Source organism: Parasteatoda tepidariorum, chromosome 8 (assembly GCF_982258835.1).
Source record: "Parasteatoda tepidariorum strain Cologne lab strain chromosome 8, Ptep-v5.0, whole genome shotgun sequence".
NCBI lineage: Eukaryota > Metazoa > Arthropoda > Arachnida > Araneae > Theridiidae > Parasteatoda > Parasteatoda tepidariorum.
In genome coordinates, this window is record NC_141762.1 from 86,269,739 (window position 1) to 86,291,323 (window position 21,585).

Here is a 21,585-nt window from a genome sequence, read left to right on the forward strand (position 1 = left end):
TATAAAATGCGATAAAAGCGAAGTGATCTTGATAAACAAAACATTCCTCATACATTGGAGTGAGATTATGTACCGGTATCAGAGGTAAGTTCGACTGAAAACCCAAGCTCAGTCTTGTACTTAGTAACAACATCAAAGAAATAAAAAAATTGAGAAATTGAAAGGTAAAGTACAAAACAAATATGTGACATTAAAAAGCATAATAAGTAACTTAATAATTTATTGCAACGAAGCTGTTGGTAACATAGCAAACGATACAAAAAGAATGATTATAAGATAGATTCATTCTATTCAAATTTAATGATATAAAATAAATATAGCTGAAAACAGATAATTTAAGATAAAAGAAATAAAGAACAAAAGAATGGAACATTAATTGACACTATGTGAACATAAATCAAGAACACGTGGGCAATAATTACACAAGTTAATAATTTATAGATCCTTAGACCCTAGCAGACGATGTTAGCGGTATTGCAAGATTGATTGAAAATTCATGATTACTCTTTGCAATTAGCATAATAGCCAAAATAAAAAGTTTCGGACAGATATAGAAATAAATATTAAAAAATAGAAGCTAAAGGTACCGTAAACGAATATTATTTCGATTAAAATATAAGATAATATCAATAGTACTCAATACTTAATTTTATGATAAATAAAATAATTGCAATACAACATTAATTTTCAATTTTGGAACATAAATTCAAGTTCTAAAACTTACCATGCGTTCGAGAGAGAGGTATCGTCTGCAGACACGTGGGGAAACGGAATGAGAATATAGTAAACCCGACTCGTCATGCTCACAGCTGACTGCGGACATACCCACGTGACCCCCTTGGGAATGAGAACCAGTCTAGGCAAGGGAGATGGGGGTTCTTTTTGTTCAATTTTCGGAAATTACCTCACTTTAGAATACCTGATTTACTTTGTTATGGTTGAGGTAGGCATTGAGAATGTTTCTTCGAAATTTAGGGTGGTCGCATTTTCAAGAAACTTTTTCTGTGAGAAACTTGTTTCGATGGTTAGTTTTAAATTTTTTGCGATACAGATACACCAAAAATATGTATGTATATAAATTTATACAGATTTAATACTGGTGGTTTAATAATAATTTTTAGAATTTATAAGAATTATAGAATTAATAAGATTTAATAATAATTTATACAGATTATGGGTGGGCATAGGAGGAAAAAAAAAAGAATCGTAAAATTTAAAGCCATACCATATTTTATTTAAATAAAGAAAACACGCTAAATTCTTCATCGACGTTCAGCTATAAATGTTAAGTAATGATTTATATATAAATGTAAATCTAGAAATTTGATTCGATTTTGTCATACCTTAAAAAAAATAAAATAAAGAAATAAAACAGATTTAAAGGCTGAAATATGTATAAGAAAATTGACAACCATATATATATAGTTGACATTTTTTAATAGCACGGAATTAATAATCTTAATCAGGGGTCTGTCCAGACATTTTGCGAAAGGTCCGTTTTTCGTGAAATTGTGAAAAAATTACTCACGTTCTTTCAACCAGGGTCCGCTTTTATGAATTTGTGCAAATAGGGTCCGTTATTGCAAAAAAAAAAACTTTTTCAAGGCGTTTTTAAATTGTAAAGACATACAAGATTATGCTCAACACTGTAAAATTATAATTAAAAAAATTAAATTTTTAAAAATAAACAACAATTGCTGCTTTTAAATTAGCTATGCAACATACAAATATTTGGTATTTAGCCTATACTGCTGAACGCAGAATATTAATTCCGAACGAATAATGGAAGAATCGTCTGCCGAAGACAATACTTAATTTGTTTACCTCTATCTTTCTTGTTTTCTGCCCTGGAAAGGGTTTATTCGATTAACAAAATAATAATGTAGATAAACAAATTTGTGAAGGGTCCGATTAAAAGAAAAATCATTTTGTGAAGGGTCCGTTTTAAAGTTAAAATATTTTGTGAAGGGTCCGTTAACGGTCCCAAATTTCTTCTAAACAGACCCCTGTTAATTTTTATTATCTTTATGTTGAGCATAAAACAAAAAATAAAATCAAGGAAAACTGTTGAATTAACTGAAGCAGAAGTATCATAATTTTTTTTAAATTCATATTATTGCTCACTTAATTTATAGTAAGATAAAACAATAAATTTCTTATCGACAGTCAACTGATTTGAGTGTCACAGCAATTCCAAAGAGATTTAAGCAATTGGAAATAGAGAACATTTGACGTTAACTTTTGACTATTTGCTAATTCACTAATAACCGTCATTTCTCTGAACCACCCCTTCTCTAATTCATTTGTTCTCTTCCCTTCTTCCTTCATTCACTCTCTATATCAAGATTCATTCATAATAAGGGTTGTTATAATGATATGTACCTAAAAATAATTACGGTAAAATAACTCATTATTAAGCGTTATTTTTCAATCGAAACAGGATAATTTTTTGACATACACATCTTTTTAGAAATATAGATTTTAAGTTGTAAAAAACTTGGTTAAATGAAGTTTTCATTCATTATTAGAGGACACAGGGGTGTCAACACCAGCGATTCCCAACTTTTTTTTCAGCAATGGAACTCAAAATAATTAACTTTCCTTCGGCGGAACCACGTAAACAAAGACAATTGCAAACGTATCGACCAATAAAAAGACATTATTTTAGAAACACTTAATAAAAGGAAAGAGGAATAAACTTGAGTTAGTTTTTATGTTCGACAGTTAAATTCAAAGTCACCGAGCTAAATCTAGTCTTGATATAAAAAAAAAAATTTGGTATAATTTATGTTCGTAACTAAAAATGAATAAAATTAGCAGCAATATGTTTCCCCCCCCCTTTTTTTTTTGCCAATGAGATCTAAAAAGAGCTGTTGTAAACGTTGAAAATCGTCATTAGGAAAACATATTTTTTTTATTACCAAATTTCGTTATTTTTATTATATGAAAAGCGCGATGGGAAATAATAATGAAAATTTTTATAAATGCATGATTTTTTCATAATTTATTCAATGTATTGTAATTAGAAAAATTATATTTATTAAAAAAATTAACCAATACTTTTTCATCAATATTGAAAACAATAATGAAAATTTTTATAAATGTAAGACTTTTGTTCATAATTCATTCAATGTTTTGCAATTAGAAAAATTTTATTTATTAAAAAAATTAACCATTTCCTTTTCATCAATGTTTTTCTTTAAAGAAGTTCATAAAAGGAATCAAAATTTGAAATAAGCAATGGATTATTGTGATTGGATCCAACTGTAATTAAAAGTTCCTAGTTAAAACATACATCCTAACTCTCGCAACCCCTTTAACTTTTCCAGGAAACCCAATTTGGTAATAGCTGCTCTTCACTACTGCTTCCGCGCCACTTTTTAGAGGTTTTCAATGAAAACATCTTTTCACTACTAGAACGCCTACAGACCTGGCCTATGTTGTGCAGTAAGTTCAACCTAATTAGGAAAGCGAAAGCCTCCTTGCTCTTCCGGTGAAATCTTATTCTTAATTGGATGTACACAAAAGGAAGCATTCTGAGAAAGGTATACTTAATCTATTAGCTATTTCAGAGAGCGTAGGTCGCTTGTTTAGTTTTCTGGATACCATACATGTTTTTATTTCCGCCTTAGTACAGCGAAAAAGATATCACTGCACATATTGAATAAACAATTTTTTTTTTAGAATTAAGAAGAAAAAAGACTTACTGATATTTTTGTTTGAAAGGTACGGATTTAATAAAATCATATGAAGTTTTTTAATTATTAAAAAGCGCTGTTCTTTGAGTCGTTCGTTAAATTTACTGAATAAGATACAAATAAGCATGTTTCGATTTCGGGTTAGGCACTGTGGAAAAGATTTCACTGCAGGCATCAACAAAACAACTATATTTTACCAATTGAAGAGAGTTTGAAAGAAACTGATTTAAATTCCGATAACGTTATTTGGCAACTTAAAAAGTACCACAAGCAAAACCTGAAGTCGTTTGTTATATTTTTTGAATAAGATACAAATGAACACATTTTAATTTATGCTTAGACACTGTTAAAAAGATATAGACAGGTATCAAACAAAAACATGATTTTTTCTCCAATTAAAACAATTTTAAATAAACACAAGCAGTACCTTGGAAAGTTTTTCAAGTTTTCCGAATACGATACAAATGGACACGTTTAAATTTCCATCTAAACACACCGAAAAGATATCACTACACATACCAAATAAACGATTTAAAAAAATAATAATAATCTACTTTTTGTTTGAAAAAAAGGAATTGAAAGAAACAGATTTGAAATTCTTATACGTTATTTAGTGGCTTAAGGTACCTGACAATTTAAAATATCATTGTTTTTTTATGCAAAATAAAACTAAAAACTTTTCTTTTTCTAAAATCGCTTGAGTTTTCTGCGTCAAATCGAATATAAGTTATGATGATTTAAAAAATCATTTATTTCGGTTTAAAAGATAGTTTTCTTTTCTTTTTTTAACCATTTTTTCAAAACTAATTCTTTTATTATTTTCTTTCATTTTAAATGCAACATCTCAAAATAGTTTTGTTCGAATTACTTGAAATTTTGCATAAATGTTTACTAGGAATCAACAACGGGCTAGTTTGTTTAACTATTATCTTACATTTCGCAGCTACAATTGAAATTAATTGCCTTTTTTTGCCAAATAAAAATCGATATTTGATATAAAATACCTAAATATTGATATTATGTCTAAATGCGAAGGTTACTTCCGAAGTTGAATTTTTATAATTATAATAAAGAAAGAAAAATGCAAAATAAATTAATAAATAAACAACTAAATTTTAACAAAGCTATGTGATTTTAAAAAGAGATATATTTCGTTCATTTTTTTAGTTTTCCTTTCATATTTTCCAAAAAAAAAATTTTTTTTTGCATTTACACCACGTTGTATAATAGACACGTAAATCCAAATTTCAAAATTTTTCCTCCGAAGGAATTTGTGTACCTTAAGAAATCACATAAATAGCTAGAAGAAAAACAAAGAAATCGTGATGTTAGTCTATCCAATTTATCTAACATTTTTCAATCAGTGAAGCAAACAGAATTCAATAAACGCTATATTAAGCAAAGGGCTTTTCAATGTTATCAGTCACTCCGACTTTTACAAAGATAGAAGATTTCCCAATTCAGTGGATTTTGAAAATGATAAATTCCACAAACATTACAGGTCTTGCCTTTAACCACAAGAGAATGATTATTGCCCCGAAGAAAAACAATGCCCATTAGCATAGTTACGAGTTTAGAATTTTTTATAATGATCTCGTGATATAATGAGATATTGCTTGTTTTTAAACTATTCATAAATATGCATACAGCTTCATTGTCTTTCAAAATACTGCATTGAAATGCTTTTCAATTTACAAGATAATCATAAAAATAAATTAATAAATAAAAACTTGGTCTAAAAAAAATTTGTGACTCAGTTTTTTAAATTAGTCATTTATATTAATAAATAATGAAAATAATTTATAACTAAGACTTAGGTTCTAAGACTTAACCTTAAATATGCTTAGTAAATAGTTTAGACAATACTTTGTGTTAAGAAATCGAACAAAAAAAAAACGTAATTAAACCTCTTTAAATGTGAATTTTGTTATTTCAAACTACTTTTTGGTGTAAAAAATTTTACTCCTAAAAATTCCTCATTCTATTTCAATATTAAAATAAATTATTATTTATTTATTTTATTTATTATTACTTATTTTTTGCACGGAATTAATTCTATATACCTTAGATGTAATAAGTATACTTTAGATGAAAATCGCCAATATCAACGGATGATTCATAAACTTTCGCCACACTGTAGCAAACCAGAACTCAACAACCACTCATTTAATATCTCAACTAGCAACCTAATCGCATTAGAAAAATAAGAAAGTCCCAGAGAAAGAAAAAAAAAATCGGATGATATTGACATAAATCTGGAATATATCACTATTCAAATTCAAACATGAGGGAAACATTTAAGAACATTTATTATGTACTAATGAATTCGCACTTTTACCACCTTTTGGCTTCTGGGAAAAAGCTAATCTTCTACAATCTTTTCTCTTTTAAGAAAGTGAGATTGATGGACTATCACTCTATGTGTGCCTAACCTTTCAAAAGGTCAGCATGACGCTCCACCCCCCTTGAGAAAATGGGCAGTGAAGTTCCAGGGAGAGTGCACAGAATAGTGTCTTCCTGGAAATCAGTTCAGTTCCCGCAAAACAGTGTCGTCAGTGCTTGGGGGACATGGTTTTTGCTTTTGTTCCTCTCATACTATAGGAAGTAGAACAACAGCATCCCACATTCCTGGAAGGTCAGAAACCCTGGAAGTCCTTGGATTTTTTTTCTTCTTTCTTTTCCTTTCCCTTAACATATCCGAAAAACATGTTCTTACAGGAATCCATGTCTACAAAAATTCCAAGTCGAACTTATCGTTTGCTTCATGGTATTTCGAGAGTATCGAGATAGACATTTTGATGTTCACTAACTTGTACTAATGAAAAAGATTAAGTGCGCCCAGAAGATGTTACATAAGAGAGGGAGAGCTGAAAAAGCAGAAGTATTTAAAATCTTTAGCGGTAGTGCGGCAAAGTTGTCTACAGAATTATCATCCTAAGGAAAGAAGACTGCAATATCTATTGCCACCGCAACCGGACAAAAGTTTCATAAACTAAAAATAATAATAATAAATCATAGATTTTATTGTTCGGTTTGCGGTAGCGTAAAAAGAGTTAAATTTTTTCGGCAAAGCCGCAGTGGCTCAGGGAATACAGCTTCGCCTCCCATTGAGGTGACCCAGATTTGAATCTCTGCGTTGGCTGCTCTGCGTTGACGAACTCTGCTCCAAGCTCACACAGACCACAATGCTGACATAAAATATTCTCAGTGGTAGACGGATCATGGGTTAGAAACTCCTTGCCGCCGGGCTAAGTGGGAGGTTTTGTGGTTTTCCTCTCCATGTAACGCAAATGCGGGTTAGTTTCATCAAAAAATTTTTTCCACGTAAACTAGTTTGCCCCCATTCTTGATCCAGGAGTTCAGTTATCTTCCGGATTGGGTTCAAAATTACAAAGCTATGGTGTTGAACATTGATAGTCATAATCTCAGAATTGGGTTGACTGTTTAACGCCGGAACGTTGGTTGCTTAAGCAAGAATACTTGTAAATTGTAGAACTAAATCCGCCTAAACTACAAAAAAATTTTGAATTATTGGATCGAAGGGTCGGAAGACATCAATTCCGAAGATATAATTCTGTCACCTTAACTTTGTTTTTGTCGTAACTTGTCTTATTAGGAAACGGTAACATTTGAGGACTATCGCAAGCAAGCCGATCATATAATTGGTCGATATGTTATAATTTATTTTAAAGAAATTTTTTTTGGATTAATCAGTAAAAAGTTGGTATTAATTAATCATATTTATCAGCCAAAGAACTAACGTGTAAACATTTAATAAATTAAAAAATGCGATTACAATAATGTTATTAGCAATCTTAAATACTGGTATGCCACTATCAATATTTATTGTTAAAGTAGCATTTTTTTTTATTATTTATTTATTTATTTTAATATTTTTACAAAAACTAATTCAGATAAAGATCACAACAGCCGCTCCGGCATCTGGCAGGGGAATGTCAAGTGGAATACTTGAAAGCTAAAGACAAGCAAAAATATATCTTAGTTTTACTTAAAAAAAAGCAAAATTCCATTAGTTTTTCTTACCGAACTGAAGTTAATATTCCCTAGTACACAGGATTTTCTACAAGGAAAAAAAAAAAAAGACGCGGTTTACAGTGACGGAACTAAATTAAATGAGTAAAAACCCTAGAGAAAGTTTCTCCTTACCGATTCGTTAATATTAATTGCGGGTAAATCTTGAAGATTGGATGTTCCACGGAGTGGATTTTTGGTACCTATGGTAAACCTGGCTTTATGTATTTCACAATTAAAAAATTTTCTGTGAATTAATCATTTTTTGGGGGAAATTACTTTTTATAAATTTTTTTCTTTGGGGTTTCTTTAAAATTAATTCATTTCAAACGACACGCTGTCACTTCAAGAGACAGCGTATTGGAAAAAAATAATTAAATAAATAAAATGAAATGCAAAAAAAGTTACAATTGTTATATGGTTACGAAGATGTCTGAAATAAAAATTTATTAACAAAATACAGGTAAAAAAATATTGCTTTTTGGTATTTTAAAATCATTAATTTTCTGCATATTTGAAAGTGTTTAATGAATTGGCAACCTGCATACGGCCCAAAGCTTTTTTATTCAGTTTTTCTCTCTTGCAGTTCCACAATTTTTGAAATGTCACTATGTATTAATGTTCTTTTTTTTTTATTATTATTTAAGGAAAACGGTAAATTTTTAATCTGCTCCAATTTACTTCGTATTTTTTTAAGAAAAATTTTTTTGGTAATAAATTTTGACTAAAAGTTTAAAAGGATTTCGGTATGTCAAATAAAAAAAAGTATCGATCTCTTAGACTATGAATAGCAGACTGAATATAAATAGGAGTTTTTGTTAAATAAAATGCACAAGTAACGTTATGAACGTAACGCCCATAGTTAAGCGAAAAAGTTGAATGAAAACAAAATTGTTCCCGGAACAGCTTGAAATACAATTACGACGATGTTTTTTCATGGCAAACGGCCAACAGTTGTAGTACGGAGAGAGGTGCAAAAATCTTGTTTGTTTCATTAGACTTCCGATGCCAGATGAAAAAATATAAAAATAAAAAATAGTTTTCTCGGACAATTCTGGGTAGTACACTTATTTTGCTTCCCTTATTCTTCTCAAGGCAGAACTATTTATAAGATTGGAATCATTGCATAAGGTTTCTCAGAAATGAAGAATTGGAGGATATATTACGTAGATTTCCAGATTCATTGAAAAGAGGCGGGAAAAAAATGGGTGTTGTCGCCAAATTAGAATTTTATTTTTTTCCCGCTGACGAATCGGCCTCACTAATATAAATGAGGAACGCATCGTTTTATTTATAGCAATGTGATTCCATTATTTTATTTTTATGCAAGTGGGGAGATTAATATTTAAAGAAAAGTTAAATATAAAAAGCAAAATGAAAAATGAGAAAATCTTTATAACTTCTGATCTAATGATGGGATTTATACGCAGTTAAATGCATTCTCAATGGTTTAAGAGAACTTAAATATGCTAATTAATTTCTTCAGACGATATTCTGTATAATAAAATTAGACATAAAAACGTACTTTCTCTTAGAAAAGAAAGAAACTTACTTTTGACGAATTCTGATTTTTTACCTACGAAATATATGGGATAGTTGTAATCTGGAAAATATGGTCACACTACTTTAGGCATAACAGCGATAGAAAGTTTGCATACAAAAATAAAACTCGATAATTCACAGATAATAACTATCAAAAACTTTTTCACAACTAATTTTTTATGATATAATTTAATAGTAATCGAAAAAAAATATACGTTGATAGGTGTACTTCTTATTGCATTAATAATTTCGTTTTATTATATGCTAAAATTCAAAATTTAAAAACTGATCAATTAGATTTAGAATAATAAAATTTTAAAAAAGTTGTATTTTTGAGTTTCCCAATAATTTAACATACGTAGTTCAAATTTGTGTTTTATAAAATTAGTACAGGGCTAGTACAATGAAAGGAAACAAAACCAGAACCTCAAATAACTTTTGACATAATTATCGGATTTTAATATGTTATGAGGAAATCACAGTTTGAGAAAAAGATAAATAATGGAGCATTATCAAAGACGGAGATTGCTGAGATAATAATAATACTAATAACAAACAAATTTTATATTTTACTAATTAATAAAATAATAACTATAAAATATCAACAATCTTTATAATATATTTATTTTAAACTATGAAAATGCTTGATTAATTTTTTGGAAACATCTCTCATAAAATATTTCTGACAATGGAAAAATATTCTGATTAGGAAAGTTGATGAATTGCAGGTAATTAAATTGCATGTTTGGAACTTTGTTTGGGAATTCATAAATGAATTTGGAACATTCATAAATGAATGAAAAGTCTATAATAATTGCCAAGTCTACAAAAACTGTTTGAGGAAACAGTAAAAGATTCTTTCATATTCACACACTATTCAAAAAAATTGCACGTGGAACCAATATTAATTACATTACAACACGTTTAAAAAATCGCATACAGAATATATAATGTGAAACATGTTACATCGTAGTATTAATTTATAAGGTCGTTTGCAGAGTCGAACGAATAGCAAGTCAATACTGCAGTGACAAATAAAAGAAGAGTTAACTTTAACTGGATGAGAAATTTGAGATCTAGACAAGTTCGTAAACCAAACTAATGCTATATTTATAAATTCAGACGATAATTCAAAATAAAGTTTCTGATAAAATATGAAAAACAAACCTAAAATATTAATTTTACTAAAACACAATGTATCAAGTGCGTAAATAAACAAACTAAACAATAGTGAAGAAAAGTGATTTTTTGTATTAAATTTACACGATATAAAAATCTGGAAAAATCAAACTGTTTGAAAAAATACGAAGAAAATAAAACTTAAAACTTTTCTCATAAAATACTATGTAACTACTGCAAGAATAAAATAAACAGAACAAGTATACTCATAAAAGAGCTCATATTTATTTTATTTACTTATTTATTTTTTCATGAAAGATGCAGAAATAAACCTGGCAAAATGGCTCAGATTATTCCACGAAATGACGTTTAAAAAGTATCACTCGTTCTTTCAGTTGAAGATCGTTAAAGCATAACGGGTAAAAACAATATCCCTCGGCTGGCTGTTTCAACAAAAATTAAATTTATTTTTATTTTCTTAGAAATATCCACAACATGATACAATACACCTTAATAATCTTTCGCCTTATCCAGAAAAAAATGTATATTTTCAGTCAAAAACGTCTTCAGTCATAAACGCAGCAGAACAAATCAGGACAGAGGAATTCGTAGAAATAACAGATAGAATGAAAAGTTTTTCTCCTTTTTCCCACCCTGTGTGCCACAAGGGGCTTCTTTCTTAGAACAAGAATATGTTCCATATTTTGTGGGTACTGAACTCCCCCCCCCCCTTTCTGCTTCTAGAGGGGCTGTACATATATGACTAAATCTAAAGAGATTCTACATTTACGGATGAATTATAATTTAGTCATTTACATTTTTATGTAAAAAAAGAAAAAATACATAGAAAAGGGATATTTTTTGCATACAGTGCAATGATTTTCATTTACTTATTCATGTTTTTAGTTTAAGTTTTTCTTTTATTTGTCACATTTCAAGATTTCACAGAAATTTAAATTCAAAGTAGACATTTAAAGTACCTGATATATTTTATATTTAAACGAGTTCTACATAGGAGCGATTTCTGAAAGGCTTGTGATTTACATATTTCGAATTTTATTAAATGCAATTTTTTTTTAAAGTTTTCTTTGCAAACACATTTTTATTCTAAATTCTATTGTACTTTGAAGTTTTGTAAAAAATTGATTAATATTCAATTTAGCTTAATATAATTTCCAATACTATCTACGAGATGAATTACTTTTGCAAACTAAAACAATCAACAACGAATTATTTAGATTAGTTTTCTCATTATAAATGCCTTGTAAGAATGTTTTAAAAAGTTTATTATCAGGCAAAGAAAGTCAATTGCTATTTAACTTTACATTATTTATAATAACCTGTATTTGCATTGTAATTGTTCACGGTCTCCTTCTGCAACATATGAATATGAAAAGACTATTTGTTTTCTTATTGTTCTATATCTCCCATTACTTTCTATTAACGGAAATATAAATACATATTTTTTTCATTCCTAAGAATAGTTCTGACTCGTACTATGGTTTGGATTGATTATCTATCATAGCTATATACGCCAGAAGAATTTTACAGCAGGGTGCCGAAGCAAGATTTTTCAACAAAAAATAAGCACCTTTTAAGACTATTCTTAGGCACCTTTTAAGACATATTTTTTTCATTCCTAAGAATAGTTCTGACTCGTACTATGGTTTGGATTGATTATCTATCATAGCTATATACGCCAGAAGAATTTTACAGCAGGGTGCCGAAGCAAGATTTTTCAACAAAAAATAAGCACCTTTTAAGTACTTTTTAAGCACTTAAAAAATATTTTTAATCACTTTCCAAAAAAAAATATATATATATATATATATCACAAATAGGATCTGTGCGGTAGTAAAAATTATTTTTTCTATAGTTTAAAGTTTCTATTTTTAAGAAGATAAATTCAATAAAATTCAAAAACATTTTCACAAACTTAATCATGATAAAGTAACTAGTTTCTGATAATTATTGGAGAGAAAATTAATTGTGAAGCTCATGCATTTTTTGTAATTTAAAACGACAATCGACACGGCAAAAATAATAATACTAATAATAATATCTTTCGAAAGTCAAACAGAACATAAATTGATCATTAAAGGGGCTCGTTTTAAGGATGTGAAGATGAGAAAGGTTCATTGCACGATTATACCTGAAATTTTGGGAAAACCTTCCAAAATTAAGTGAAAACGATTATATAGGTATAGCCCCCTAGGTTCCGAGAAAAAAAACCTGAAGGAAATTCAGTGAAAAAAAAGAGAGATTTTTTCCTAGAACGTTTTAATTGCATGCCTGTTTCTAGTGATAATCTGAAACCAGTCTACTGTTCACCTAGGGATGGGGGGAGGGGGCGCCCTTTGAACTTAATGTGAATGAGGGGGGAGGGAGTCACCATCTGCTGCTTACCTTGATCTGTAGGTATAAAGATGACAGCTGCTCCTGAGTAGGGCATTCATCTGTTGGTTGTGGGGGTTGTGCCTTTCTTGGAATCTCATTTTCTGCAGTTAGACCACAAAGGTGCGGTCAGATAAGAAGTTATGTTGATAAAATTGTATATTGTGTAAGATTCTGCGGTGATCGGAAATGGTAGAGTGTAAAATTATAGTTTCTGTAATGTTTATAAAAGGATTACAGGAATTGAAATGGTGAAAAAGAATTATTAAGCTATTGGATTTGAATTATGTCACGTTGTTAGAAGTAATTTTTTGCTTCGTTTCACATAAAAAGAAAAATATTATAGAATTACTAACTGACGTAAAAATTAGGGATAATTTTTTTAAAAAAGTATTGCCATAGAGATTTCGATACTGACATCGCTTGATTACCTGTCCATTGGAAATCCATCAATGATCAATCAGTTACAGATGCAATAATTAAGAATGCGTTATTCTGGGGATATTGCTGACAGAAATTGATAGAGAGATAGTGGAAGGCTGATCTAGTTCAGTCTTTGACTTAGACACGCCTTTGACATAAGGGAATTATAGCTTCGTGTTTTATATTCAGAAAACATTAATATTTCAATATATATATATATATATATATATATTTTTTTTTTTTCAATTTACTCTAATACTATATCTTTACATACTTTCGTTATCCAAATGAAATTCACGAAAAAATCGTAATCGAAATTTATTGCCATATTGCGATATCCTCGTTTTATCTTAACACTTTTTTTAAAATATCGTATTGGCGATGTTGAAAAAAAAGAAAAGAAATATCGATAGTTTTGAATATATCGCCATGTTCCACTTGTGAGGTCATGAAAAGGAAGGCGTGTTCATCGCATGCTCTTCGTAGTTCGGATGCATGAATGAATGGATTAGTCACCATCAAAGTTGAATCAAACAGGAACTTAACTTCAACTGCAGATAAGGTCAGAGAATGAGATAGAATGAAAATACGCTTTGTTAAATCTGGTTAAAAAGTGAGTTTAAAATAAAAAAATTCGAAGCTTACATTCTTTGCATTGTGGGATATGTACCCTTTTTGCGTTGGGTAACCCATTAATGATGTCACACTTTTTTTTATATATATATATTTGTGGCCCTTCTCCCTTTTGTCACCATGTCATACATTATCGTAACCTCCATTGCCGCATGTCATAAATCATGCACCCAATTTTATTTTTGTACTTAAATTATCTATAGTATTACATTAATGATTCGAAGTACTTATTTTAATATAAAAAGTAATAAATAAAAAAACAAATAAGATAAAAACATTTAATCTAATCTGCGGTTTAATATGTTTTTATTTTAACCAAAATGTGATATCACGCCTCACAATTTCTCGAAAACAGGATATTTCACAAAAAATCGTGAATACCTTTTGCATATATCATAAATACCATTCTGTGTTAAAAATTGGTTTTGTATTAATTTTAATTCAAGCAGTAATACCAGTTTAAACTATAATGCAATACATTTTAAATAGTTTGGCAATGAGGGGATTTTTTGAGATAATGACAGTCCGTGACAAGTGGGGACAAGAAACGTGACATTACATTTTATGGCTAAGATTAAACTTTCAAAATCAACAGATTAAAGAAATATTTTATATCAGTTTTTTCATCTTATGTTCATTTTAAAAAGACAAAAATTCGATTTTCTCCTGATGATTTTGCTCTCTGTTTGATTTATTTTGTATAGAAAAACTCCCATGCAGATTAGGGTTAAAATTAAACTGCCGTTAGAAGTTTAAATTTAATAAGAGGAAGTTTTGCGGGATATTTCCATTTTAGACGCCGGCCAGCTTCATAAATTTTGAGTACCTGTCAAAATGTCCAGCGATACTCGATGAACGAGAATATTTGTTCATGTAAATTAATACGATAAAAAAAATTTCTTTTTTAATTCAATCTGCTAAAAATATTTTGTGCCAATACAGTATACATAAGATTTATTACAGCATAATAAATCCAATTTCAAAATGCTACTGTTTCCAATATGTATATTATGTAGCCATGTATTAATGTAACTTTTATACTAATATTTTACTATTGTACATTGTTTTTTTTTTTTTTCCTTCAATTAAAAAAAACGTAAAATATGTAAGATTATAATCCCACTACTGCTATACTTATATTTTTACTATTGATGCTCTCTATTGTTATTAAAATACAATAAAAATTTTTAAAAAAAGAAACATTTAGAATTCTTTATTTCGGAACTCTGAATGTTTCTGTGTGTAAAGTACAATAGAATGCATTCTATTAAGTTTAATATTGACATTGCAATGATTTTTATTCAAACTGTTAACAGTTTTTTTTCTTCTTAAACCCTTTAATTTTGTGGCGGTGGCAACAATGAGAGAGAGTTTTTGAAAAACAAATCGCACGCTACGGCTTCTCTGTACAGTGTCCATATCTATTTTACGTTTTATATTATATGTTCAATAAATAATATAATGTGCATGTCGATTTTATAATATGTATTCAATGAAAAATGTATTTCTCGTATTGTTAGAGTGTGGTATCAACAACCAAACCATGTAAATACAAATAATTTCAAATAATTTATTTTATTTTTAAGATTGCAAATAGTAGGAATTTATAAAATGTGTCTACTTTTCCAGATACAAGAAATAATAAGAGTAATCTAGAATAAATGCAGAAAAATATGAAAACTTTTTAATGCAGAAAAAAAGGAAGAAAAAAAAGAACTTTTAAGAAAGAACTCGTATCTTCTTCAGTTACATCTCTGTTTATTTTGGTTTTTTTTTTTCCACCCCCACTCTGACCACATCATTCAATGGTTGAGTGAATTTGCTGGTGACGACTACCCTCCCCCACTCTATCTCCATTCCCAAATATTCATCGTTACTTCCTAGAACAAATTCTACTCATAAAATGGAAGTATAAATAATATATCGTTTGCTTTATAGGTCGTATTGTGGGAGTATTTGTTCGAATTTCGGTCTTTGTGGATGTGGGTGTACTGAAGCACAATTAAATGTCAAATGGCTCCTTTCTTTTTTATTATTTTTAAAGTCAGAATAATAAGTGACAAAGGAAAAGAAAAACATTTCTTCTTAAAATATAGTTTTGATTTAAAAGGTATCAAAAAAGAAAAAGCTATTTCCTTTTACAGGCATGACGATTTTTTTTTGTTAACGTATTTTTAATATACACGTGATCTTATATGAAAAAACTGAAATAGGGCGATGATTTTTCATTATATATTAAGAATTCAATACGTTTTTCCAGAATTTAATTTTCCCCTAAAAGTCGACGATCGAAAATATTCCTAAGTCAAGTAATATCATTAAGCCTTGCGTTGTACTTTTTCAGTGGTGCACGAAGAATCATTTTGTTCTTGAATAAAATAAAAAAATGTAATATCATTAAATTAATAAGAAAAGAAAGCACAGCTAAAAATGCGTTTTGGGGGAAATTGACATAGCTTGAAAGGCGTTATTGAGAAAATGGACACAACTTAAAATGCGTTTTTGAGAAAATGGAAGCAGCTTGAAATGCGTTTTTGAAATACGAGATTTTGTATTAGTTAGTGCAAAATAATGTGCTGTTTTACCATCAGTAAATAAACTTTTCAATTATTTATTTGAATACAAGTATTTTTATAATTTCTTAAATATCAATTAATGTATTTAAATCATTAAGAAAGACAAAAAAAAAAAAACACTTCTTTAGAACTTTACATTAAATCTTTAAGAAATTATGTAGCTTTAATAATAAAAATAAACAAATAAAGTAAATAAGAGTTGTTTACGACAACATCATTCAAATTCAATATTAAGCTTGAGCACTGGGGCACAGGAACAACAAATCGAATGAAAAATAAATAAAAATAGTGATATATATGATCAGTCTAGCAAACTACTTTTCCGTCAAAAGGGTAAAGATGGAGGAGAAAAGTTTAGAGATTTTTTTTAGCATCATAAAAATCGGTTATCATAAATTTAAATAATAAAAATTTTCAAAAAGATCCAAGAATATATAGTCCGATCCAAAATCTAACCCCATAATTTCACTGCTTTACACGCTTAGGGAAAATCAATTGAATTTTTTAGTTATTAAGTGCTATTTTTCCCTATACGACTTTATTTTTCCGCCTTCTTTTACAAGAATTGTGCTGTCAAATTTCAATCAATCATAAACATGGAGAAATTATAATAAAAATTTTACCTAAAATCCAAGATGAAGAAGGGGTGAAGACGGGGAGAGACAATTCTAAGTATGCTTTTTATTCTAAAATAGCTTTTATTTCTAAATATGTAGAGTCCTCTTTTAAGGCTGCTTTTCGAAACCACCAACGTCACAGTAAATGACCTCAGCTCTGTAATATCTGAGCTCATAAAAATTTGCAAAACTTGTGAATTATTCATTGATTTTGATTATTTGCATCTTAAAATCTCTCCACGATGGCTCAGGGGATAAAGCGTTCGCCTTCCAATGAGGCGAACCGGGTTCGAATCGCAGTCGATACGAATTCCGCATCCGGCTTGCACCGACCACTGCGCTGACGTGAAATATCCTCAGTGGTAGACGGACCATTGGTTAGAGTCCCTTCGCCGTCAGGCTAACCGTGGGAGGTTCTCGTGGTCTTCCTCTCCATGTAACGCAAATGCGGGTTAGCTCCATCAAAAAGGCCTCCACGAAAGTAAATTTCTCCCAATACTCGATCCAGGAGTTCCCTTGTTTTCTGGATTGGGTTCAAGATTACAAGAATACGGAGTTGAACATTAGTAGTCGTAAACCCATAAAATTGGGTTGGATGTTCAAACGACGGTTATAAAATAAAATAAAATAAAATAGGCGCTTTTTAAAATATAAATAACTTATAAAATATTTAAATTATTTGACCATTCTAAAGCCAAGACAATTCTTCACGGCAAGATGGTGTATATAGTTTAAAATTATAACTTATCCAGAAGTGAAAGCCACTTGAAATGTGACATACACTGTCTCTCTGCCCATCCCCCTTAAATTAAGAAATTTGCTACCAAGGAAAAAAATAGTAATGGAATAAAAAAGTCGATAATATTTGCGTTCTACATCTTCGAATAGCGAATATTCAAGAAAATAATCTTACTCCCCCATCCAGTATCTAAAGAAGAGCTATTCGGATAAAATAAAATATCAATGACTATATTAAGAGGGGGACTATTTTTATATATCTATACGCATCAAAAATGGAACGATCAATTCAATCAATAAAAAAGGCTACTTTTGGGAACAAGTCAAATATAGCCAGGCCATTTCGTCATTAAAAGCATATAAATATTTAACGTGATTTTTTTTCTTCTTCTTTCTCCAATAGAATTCTCCGAATTCAGGTCATTTCCGCAATTTAGAAGTTTTTCAACCGTTGCCATAGGTTCAGTACCTGATCAATTAGAAATAGTTAGGTTAGAGAAAAAGTTTTCCCATGGGAAAAACAGGTTCTTAAAAAAGAAGGATTAGGTAAATACTCGTAAAATAATTAAGGTTAAATTTTTTTATTAGCCATGAATTTAATAAAGCATTTTAAATGTATTTTTTTTTTTAAAAAAAAGGGAGATATTGATGAATATTTCAAGAGGCCTCTACCTCACCATCTTGGATATTACGTTAAATTTTTAATTTGTGTTTTCTCGATATTGTTTTGCACTAAACAAACTTTTGATGATATAGTATTAATATACAGCGTAATGCTTTCCAATAAAAGTAGAAAATAAAGAGGTCGCTTTATTAAATTAGGCGAAAGAGTGCTTAATAATTCTAAGAACCTCTATAAATGTTTCCTCAAAACATTGAAGCAATAAAATGATACGAGTTGTGGTTATGGGTAAGGAATTTATTACTGCACTTTTCTAAATTTTTAGATTTTTTTTTTTTAAATCTAAAAACTGAGGAACAAGTACCAATCTTACTCTTAACTTCACTACTCAATTAGCCACGATTCTAAGATTGATTATTTTTCTGGTTAGATATAAGATTTTCCAGATTCAAGCTATTAAAATTACTATATTTTCTAACAAAATTTTCAATCCTTCAATAAATAAATTAATTAATTAAAAATAAAGGAGAAAAAATAATTCCAGACCTTTTTTGGCCGATAGGAACTCTGCACCAGAAAGTAAAATAAACAAAATAAAATAAAAATAAATAAATACATGCGAAGTATTGTTTCAAATCATAATTAGCACTAAGAATGCCACCACCTACTAAGATTATATGGAAAAGAAAATAAGGAATAATATCTGTAAAACAAGATGTACAGTATTTAATAAAAAATAATAAATATTAACTACAATTTATAATTGTTATGGAATTATCTTTGGATAAACGATCTTTATAATTGTGTGTAAAATTGTTTCCTTTCACTTAAAAAGTTCTCGAGATAGGCTGAAATACGCAGAAAGTAAAATTAACATTAAGGGGTCCAAACTTTAGATCGTACTCCTGAAATAACTATGGAGACCATACTTCACAGATTGCGGCTAACCCTTATAATTTGGAGGTCAGAAATCCTAATCCGTTGAAGAAAAAAAGGGGGGTATGTTCATTCAGGGAAAGTACTTTAATAAGCCTGATTTCGGGAGTTAAAATATCGTCTGCATTAATTAATTAGCACACCTCGAAACATTAAGAATGAGTCCTAGATTGTGAAGATCCGATCATTAGATCAAAAGTTATTCAGGGTGGTCCGTTTTTTTTTTTTTTAATTTTATTTATTATTATTATTTGTTTATTTGGCGCACTGTACGTATACAGAAACTTCATTATAAACTTCATTTAACCCTAATATCTATTCATCAAGCAAAATTCTTAAAGTTCTAAAATAGTCACGCAGACTTACCTGCGAGAATTTTAATTTAACGTCACTTAAAATTAGAATTTTAAAACAGTTTAAGTAAATAATTATTCACAACTCAAGTGCGAGAGAAACATCCGGGTCATTAATTACCACGAGCATCTAGATTACGTGACATGACGTGACGCCATTTCCAAAAGCGACTAGCAATTAAATTCTTAAGTTAGAATAAAATTACCAAGTTTAATAATAGGGACTCTCCCCAGGTAGCAGGAATGCATTTTGTAAAAGAAAATAACTAATCAAAGAGATATTATGAGAAATTCGAAATTACTTTCGTAAGAATTGGGAGAAGAAAAAAAAGACAACCACATGATGTTTGAAGGTTTTTCTTAGAATGAGTTTTAATGATTTGAGTAGTAAGAATAGCAGTATAAAAAGACGAAAATAGTGTCATTGAAAGAAATTCGAAGAACGTTGCGAACAATCTTGTTCGTTTGCAGGGAAAAATGGAGCTTCTTTTTATTTATGGAAACGCATAGCATTACTTTTTCTCTAGAAACAGCTTGTGTTTATTTTTGAATTTATTTTTATTCTTTCTGAGGATAGACACACACTAGAAAACATAGTGCTTCGTGTTATCCATCTTAAACTGTCACAGACAGAAAAAGGAACATTTTTTTTCTTCTTTTAAATTTGAAGCAGAATAAATATCAAGGAAAACTAACAAGATGATTTTAACATCAACATAAATTTATGATCAAAAAATAAATTAACATTTTAAAATCAAAATTAAGTTTCAAGATACTGTTCCAAATAAACATCATCCCGAGAATTAAATAATGCTTGCAGACTTTGTGCTAAATATTATAAGAACGTTTTGTATCAAAGGATGTCGTACCAAAGGTACGCAGGATGTCGCATTGTTCTTAAAATGAAACTGCAACCACTAATAAAATCTTGCTCGAAGGTATTGTACCTTAATGTATTGATGTACGAACAAGGCACTGCAATTAAATATAATATTTTTAGAAGTAATGTAATGAATAACGAATTATGTTTGTTAAATTAAGATCTATAATGCATTTACGAATAAAACTCAATGCGCGCTATAATGAACTTATGAATAAACGCTTTTTTCAATTACTGCATTTATAATAAGCATAACACTGTTTGCAAGTGCTGATTATATAAGACGTTTTTTAATCTTTTCCTTCAATAAATACATTTATTAACAATTTATTGTTGTTTGAAAGTAAAAACAGACCGATTTAACTTACAAGAGTAATAAAACAAGCTGTATTTTGCACTGAAGAATTCAGCACTGACTGCAGCAAACATAAATCAAACGTTGTAAACCCATGTATTGCAACAATACATATCAAAGAATTTTTTACATTTAAGCAGACAAATTTTTTCGAAATCATTAAAATAATAAACAGATTCTTAGTAAATAAAATTTGAAGAACAGAAAGGCTTTGAAATAAATGGAATGATTACTTAATTTTTTATAGTTCCATAAACATAATCCCTCTTGAAATAAATGATTTTTGCGGCACTCTTTTATCTGTAAATTTACGCAATCATAATTATTTAAAGCTGAAATTTAAGAGGAAAAATGCAATAAATGTCTCAATTAATATTTATGCGTTAGAAATTACAAATAGCAAAATGGCAACAAACAATTAACTGAATTTAATTCCTTTCCTTCGAATACACAACATAGGTTTAAAAAGATGTTGGACATTTGAAAGTTTAGGAATATAATTAATTGCAACAAATAATTAACTGCATTCAATTCCTTTTGTGAGGATACATATTATTAAAATACATAAGAAATTACTAGATTTAGGAGTTAATTTAATGTTTCGGAGGATAAGAAGGTGAATATTAATTTCCTTAAACCCATCACATGGAAAAACTGTTCATCAACG

The 21,585-nt window shown here is 29.3% G+C and overlaps 1 protein-coding gene and 1 long non-coding RNA gene across 3 annotated transcripts in view; one reads left to right on the plus strand and one right to left on the minus strand.

Moving 5' to 3' along the window:
- LOC107456960 (suppressor of cytokine signaling 2) overlaps positions 1-21,585 on the minus strand; it is a 44,936-nt gene that overhangs the window by 16,405 nt on the left and 6,946 nt on the right. Inside the window, exon 1 of one of the 2 annotated variants that reach the window (XM_016074962.4) lies at positions 725-864. The exons of the other annotated variant lie outside the window; for it this stretch is intronic. The gene's annotated coding sequence lies outside the window, so the exon portion shown is untranslated. Of the gene's footprint in view, positions 1-724; positions 865-21,585 lie in introns of those variants that run through there. 2 annotated transcript variants of the gene reach the window in all.
- LOC147806489 (uncharacterized) overlaps positions 1-21,585 on the plus strand; it is a 47,971-nt gene that overhangs the window by 12,021 nt on the left and 14,365 nt on the right. The window contains exon 2 of the long non-coding RNA XR_015435921.1: positions 3,330-3,545. This is a non-coding gene — a long non-coding RNA (uncharacterized LOC147806489). The remainder of the gene's footprint in view (positions 1-3,329; positions 3,546-21,585) is intronic.